The sequence below is a fragment of the Pan paniscus genome, chromosome 14, assembly GCF_029289425.2.
Source record: "Pan paniscus chromosome 14, NHGRI_mPanPan1-v2.0_pri, whole genome shotgun sequence".
Classification (NCBI taxonomy): Eukaryota; Metazoa; Chordata; class Mammalia; order Primates; family Hominidae; genus Pan; species Pan paniscus.
This window is the reverse complement of record NC_073263.2, coordinates 28314441-28321267: the sequence shown is the minus strand read 5'-3', so window position 1 is coordinate 28321267 and position 6827 is coordinate 28314441. Positions and strand designations below refer to the sequence as shown.

The 6827-nt window shown below is 40.6% G+C and overlaps 1 pseudogene; it reads left to right on the top strand.

Moving 5' to 3' along the window:
- Positions 1 to 741: 741 nt before the first annotated feature.
- Positions 742 to 6549, top strand: LOC100975667 (lanosterol 14-alpha demethylase-like; annotated as a pseudogene).
- Positions 6550 to 6827: the final 278 nt, after the last annotated feature.

The window sequence follows — 6827 nt, the reverse complement described above, 5'->3', positions numbered from 1 at the left end:
AAATTAGAGCTTCCATCCTACTGCTTGTAAGAAATGCCTTCTTCATTCTCTGAGCTCTTCCTTCCTTGAAAAGTAAAATCCTCCAGCTGCTTACTTAGTCCAAATGAGGTAGTCCTGTTTACTATCGTTACGCAGAAAAGAAACTGAGAAGTCTAGTCACTCTGCCTAAGGTTCCAACCACTGCTCTGGTGAGGCTGGTACCAGAAACAAGATGTTCAGCTCCCAGGCATAAAGGTTGTGGCAATGGGTACTCCACACCACAGGACACTGGGTTCCTGGTTACAACTCTAGTGACAGATAGTTGCATTTACAGTTAATCAGCCATTTCTCTTGACAAACCCCACGGTCCAAGGTGGTAGACCAGGTTGTGATTCAATCACATGATTCTGTTCCTCATTGACCCTCCCCCAGGATAAGACACCACCACCAACTCCACCACCACTGTCACCACCAACACGGTGGATTCCTCCTTAAGGGCTGTTATTGTACATTTCTGACAACTGAGACTTCTTAGGACCATCCCAGGCCATCAGAAGTGTTGTAATAACTTGAGAACTTAGAGGGAAAGGGTAAGGAGTTCTGATTTACAAGGGAACTCCTTGATCGCTTTGCATTTTGTTCACCTCTTCAACAACTTTCAAATGCCACTCAGCAATAGACCAACAGCAAGACAGAGCCCATCACCTTAGCCAAGCCAAAAAAGAGATGTTCAGTCTGAATGCTAAAAAACCAGGGATGTACTTTCCTTACAGCCACACACCTGAAAAAGGTATAGATAATACTAGTTATATTTATGATGTAAAATATTTGCAATGCATTTAATGACCAAAATGTCAGGGATGAGTCCTAAGTCTCCGTATCTGTTAACTGGACAGGTGATGTCACTGACTGAAGCAAAGATTATAAGAGGGTATCAGATGTATGAGGAAGATGAGATCTGCTTTGTACATTTAAAGTATACAGTTTTATGGGGTTTGGGTTTTTTTTTTTTTTTTTTGCTTTTGTTAATACAAATAAAAGGAAGTTCTGGGTGTCAAGTTCAAGAGAAGAGGGTGGGCTTGAGATAAGAGATTTGGAAATGGTCAGCATATTTGTGGTAGCTGAGTCATAAGTGTATATGAAATTGACTGGGAAAAGGTCGGAGCTGAGATAGGGCCTGAGGCACAGCACCATCTGAGAAGCAAGCTCACAGAGGAAACTGAGACGGAGCTCTCAGGGTAGCAGGAAGACAATCAGGTTATGGAACCCAAAGGGAGAAAACATTTCCAGAAGGAGGAATCTGTTTCACAGTATCCAAAGCAATAGAGGTCAAGAAAGACAAGGCTGACATCAGGGTATGAAATTCTCAAGTAGATAAGACCTACTGAGGCCTGTTTTGGAAACTTATTAACCAAGGTCATATGATTAGATCATATTTCCCTTCCACAATTTGTGCTTAGAGTTGTATCACATTACTCTTATCAGAGCCATTTTGACAATCATCTACTAAGCAGAAATTGGTATAATTGAGGTCTTTTCATCACATCTTACTTTGCTGATTTGATCAGAAGTAAACAAGCCACTTTCTTCTTGAAACCAACAAAATCTCATAGCTACTCTATCCCACTTTGGCTTTTGCCATTTGACCATGGCACTGCCCAGCACAGTATGTGTTCTTCTGAGTTCAGTATGTCTATTTGTGTGTAAGGCAATGACTTCAGTCTCCCAACCATACCTCTTATTGAAATACGATGGAAACTTCTCTTGAACAGCATGATATGACATTGTTTGGTCTTCACTTAGTTTGGGCGTATCATTTACATATTCAGTCCACTTCTTTTCTCATTAGTCTGACATCATTTAGGTACGGCTGCTTGCAGCCAATGTGATCATAAGCAGAAATACAAATATAAACACAAATAAAATGTCAGTACTTGATTACAAGACAATTCATAATATGCTAACATTAAAATTTATAGGTCATTTAAATGAAAACATAAAATTTCAAAATCCTGGAGACCCCTTTCCCAAAGAATACACCTCTTGATCTACGTTTCAGAAACACGGCCAGGGAGATTTTGTCTGGTGAATGGCCACTGCTCCTTGCACACTTGCTTTTATTTTTGATTTCTTCTCTCAGGGTCTTTGAAGGAAGAAGGCTGGAGTGGGAACCTGTGAGGAGCAACAATAGCTGTGGAGAAACGGGAGTGACAGGTCTTGATGGTTTCCATGTAGTTGGTTTTAGAATTGCTTTTACTCCACAGTGCCCAATAGAGTGACAATTAACAGTCAAGGCTTCTTCGATACATACTCAAGCACTTAATATTACTTGAAAAAAAAAAAAAAAGGCTTCCATAATGACTGTTGTCGTTTAGTAGGAGACCTGGGGGCCGGAGCCGCCTGTGGACAACCATCTGCCAGCTTCTCTCGCTCCGTCGATTAGGAGGAGTGGTGGCGACCTCGGCCTTCAGTGTCTCCAATGAAGTGAAATGGCGGTGGCGGTGGGGATGATGTTGCTGGGCTTGCTGCAGGCGGGGTGGGTCGGTGCTGGGCCAGGCGATGGAGAAGGTGACAGGAGGCAACCTCTTGTCCATGCTGCTGATCGCCTGCACTTTCACCCTCAGCCTGGTCTACCTGTTCCGTCTGGCCGCCGGCCACTTGGTCCAGCTGCCCGCAGGGGCGAAAAGTCCTCCATACGTTTTCTCCCCAGTTCCATTCCCTGGGCATGCCATAGCATTTGGGAAAAGTCCAATTGAATTTCTAGAAATGCATATGAGAAGTATGGACCTGTATTTAGTTTTACCATGGTAGGCAAGACATTTACTTACCTTCTGGGGAGTGATGCTGCTGCGCTGCTTTTTAATAGTAAAAATGAAGACCTGAATGCAGAAGATGTCTACAGTCACCTGACAACACCTGTGTTTGGGAAGGGAGTTGCATACGATGTGCCTAATCCAGTTTTCTTGGAGCAGAAGAAAATGTTAAAAAGTGGCCTTAACATAGCCCACTTTAAACAGCATGTTTCATTGGGAGATATACCTAATGCTAGATGACAAGTTAGTGGGTGCAGCGCACCAGCATGGCACATGTATACATATGTAACTAACCTGCACAATGTGCACATGTACCCTAAAACTTAAAGTATAATTAAAAAAAAAAAGAAAAAAAAAGAAAAAAAAGAAAAAAAAGAAAAAGAAACAAAGGAATACTTTCAGAGTTGGGGAGAAAGTGGAGAAAAAAATGTGTTTGAAGCTCTTTCTGAGCTCATAATTTTAACAGCTAGCCACTGTTTGCATGGAAAGGAAATCAGAAGTCAACTCAATGAAAAGGTAGCACAGCTGTATGCAGATTTGGATGGAGGTTTCAGCCATGCAGCCTGGCTCTTACCAGGTTGGCTGCCTTTGCCTAGTTTCAGATGCAGGGAAAGAGCTCATTGGGAAATCAAGGATATTTTCTATAAGGCAATCCAGAAACGCAGACAGTCTCAAGAAAAAATTGATGACATTCTCCAAACTTTACTAGATGCTACATACAAGGATGGGCGTCCTTTGACTGATGATGAAGTAGCAGGGATGCTTATTGGATTACTCTTGGCAGGGCAGCATTCATCCTCAACTACTAGTGCTTGGATGGACTTCTTTTTGGCCAGAGACAAAACACTTCAAAAAAGTGTTATTTAGAACAGAAAACAGTCTGTGGAGAGAATCTGCCTCCTTTAACTTATGACCAACTCAAGGATCTAAATTTACTTGATCGCTGTATAAAAGAAACATTAAGACTTAGACCTCCTATAATGATTATGATGAGAATGGCCAGAACTCCTCAGACTGTGGTAGGGTATACCATTCCTCCAGGACATCAGGTGTGTGTTTCTCCCACTGTCAATCAAAGACTTAAAGACTCATGGGTAGAACGCCTGGACTTTAATCCTGATTGCTACTTACAGGATAACCCAGCATCAGGGGAAAAGTTTGCCTATGTGCCATTTGGAGCTGGGTGTCATCGTTGAATTGGGGAAAATTTTGCCTATGTTCAAATTAAGACAATTTGGTCCACTATGCTTCGTTTATATGAATTTGATCTCATTGATGGATATTTTCCCATCGTGAATTATACAACTATGATTCACACCCCTGAAAACCCACTTATCCGTTACAAACGAAGATCAAAATGAAAAAGGTTGCAAGGAACCAATATATGTGATCATCACTGTAAGCCACAAAGGCATTCGAAGAGAACGAAGTGTACAAAACAACGCTTGTAGTGTACTGTTTTTTTTGAGTGTGTAATTCTAAAAGCCAGTTTATGATTTAGTATTTTGTTAACTGAATGGTTCTATCAAATATAATAGCATTTGAAACATTTTCTAATAGCTATGATACTTATACATGTGCTTTCAGGAAGTTCATTAGTAAAACAATTGTTCAGGGGGGATCTAGGTAATTGGCAGATTCTAAATAATATAATTTCCAGGTAGTAATTTTAAGAGTACTCTTAGCTCTTGCCAAATAAGTTCAGGGTATTCAAATCTTGGACTAGTCCTGCAAGGTATAAAGAATAAAAATCCCGGTGAGATACTTGGAAACCTCAGGTTATTATTTATCTGGGCAATTATTGTGTGTGTGAGGATGGAAGGGCAGGGAATAATCGAACATCTAAAGCCTTGAATGAGAGAATACTAATTCTTTTGGTATGATGATACTCGGAAATGGAGATGTTGTAGAAAAAAAATATCCTTTGGAATTTTAACTAAAATCACTGAATATAGGAAATTAAGAGATCCGGGACCATATTTGACAAGATTTCCTAAAAATAATGTAATTATTAATGCCAAAAACTGCTCATGTATCTTGATCTAATTACTAAATAATTACATATTTACCTGATAAATATGTATCTAGGTCTACAAGGTCACATTTATGTGGAAGTCCAAAGTCAAGTCCTTAGGGGATAATTTTGTTTGGGCTCAGTTGTTCCCTGCTTCTCTCTCTCTCTTTTTTTTTTTTTTTTTTTTTTTTGAGATGGAGTCTCGCTCTGTCACCCAGGCTGGAGTGCAGTGGCGCGATCTCAGCTCACTGCATCCTCCGCCTCCCGGGTTTAAGCAATTCTCTACATCAGCCTCCTGAGTAGTTGGGATTACAGGCACCTGCCACCACGCCTGGCTAATTTTTTGTATTTTTAGTAGAGACAGGGTTTCACTCTTTTGGCTAGGCTGGTCTTGAACTCCTGACCTCGTGATCCACCCGCCTCGGCCTCCCAAAGTGCTGGGATTACAGGCATGAGCCACACGCCTGGCCTTCCCTGCTTCCTCTCTAGAATCCAATTAGGGATGTTTGTTACTACTTATGTTGATTAAAACAGTTAACAAACTTTTTTCTTTTTAAAATGTGAGATCAGTGAACTCTGGTTTTAATATAATCTGAAACAAGGTCCTTGGGAGTAATATAATTGGTCACATTCTGTAAAGCACATTCTGTTTAGGAATCAACTTATCTCAAATTATAACTCAGGGCCTAACATATAGATATGAGATGGCTGAAAAAATACCACATCGTCTGTTTTCACTAGATGATGCCAAAATATTTTGCTTTACGTATATTACAGTTCTTTTTAAAACACTGGAAGACTCATGTTAAACTCTAATTGTGAAGGCAAAAAACTCTGCTAATTTTTCACATTAAAATTCTCTTTGAAAAAATACAAAAAAAAAAAAGATTGTTGTCACCATAGAGATCAGCAGCAGAACTCATTAAGAAGACCTGGCTTTCTTCTTCGTGTGGAAGAGTAGGAATGCAAAGCGTGGAAGTATATTGGACATTAATTATTTTTGCCCCATAAGAAAGGACACTTTCAGCAGGGCATGGTGGCACATGCCTGTAATCCCAGCACTTTGAGAGGCTGAGGTGGGCAGGTCCCCTGAGGTCAGGAGTTCAAGATCATCCTGGTCAACATGGTGAAACCCTGTCTCTACTAAAAATACAAAAATTAGCCGGGCATGGTGGCGCACACTTGTAACCCCAGCTACTCAGGAGGCTGAGGCAGGATAATTGCTTGAACCCGGGAGGCGGAGGTTGCAGTGAGCCAAGATCCTGCAACTGCACTCCGGCCTGGGTGACAGAGCGAGACTCCACCTCAAAAAAAAAAAAAAAAAAAAAAAAAAAAGGACATATTCTAAGTGCCATTTAGAATAATATAGTACTTAGTCCAAAGTACTGCAACTTAAAATATTATGTCTTCCTTGCAAACTGTATCTTACTCATGTTTGTTTATCTTCTTTCCAATATCCATGCTCCATTGCTTGAAACTCATAACAAGTGCTTCATAAATGCTGATTTGAAGAAGCTGGGAAGTAAGATTAAGTGGCAAGTCCAAGGTTACCAGCTACTAAGTATCAGTTAGGACTCAAACCTAAGACGTTTAACTCTGCATTCAGTGACACAACTGTCATTTAAGGAGTGCTGAGGAAGAGAAAGCAGCTCTGACATCCAGGTGCTGGAACTATCAGCTGGGCCTTGGTGTTGCTAAGAACTTTTCTGGACCATGGTGTTCTGTCGAATGAAAACAATTTCACGGAACACCAAAGTCAGACAAGGGCATTCTGTAACCATGATCAAGACAAAAACAAGACCACGTCATAATTTTGTCTGAACACGGACAAAATTTAGGCATTGTCTAAACCACAAAAATGACAAATATGTGTGACTGTTGCTTATCATTCATGACTTTAGCCTCTGTCTAGTCTTGACTCCTTCTAAATAAGACTTATTAAGATACCCAATCATAGAATTACTGCCATTTCCTGACAGCAACCAATCCAGAGTAAGGCCTTGCTTTCTTGAACTCTTCCC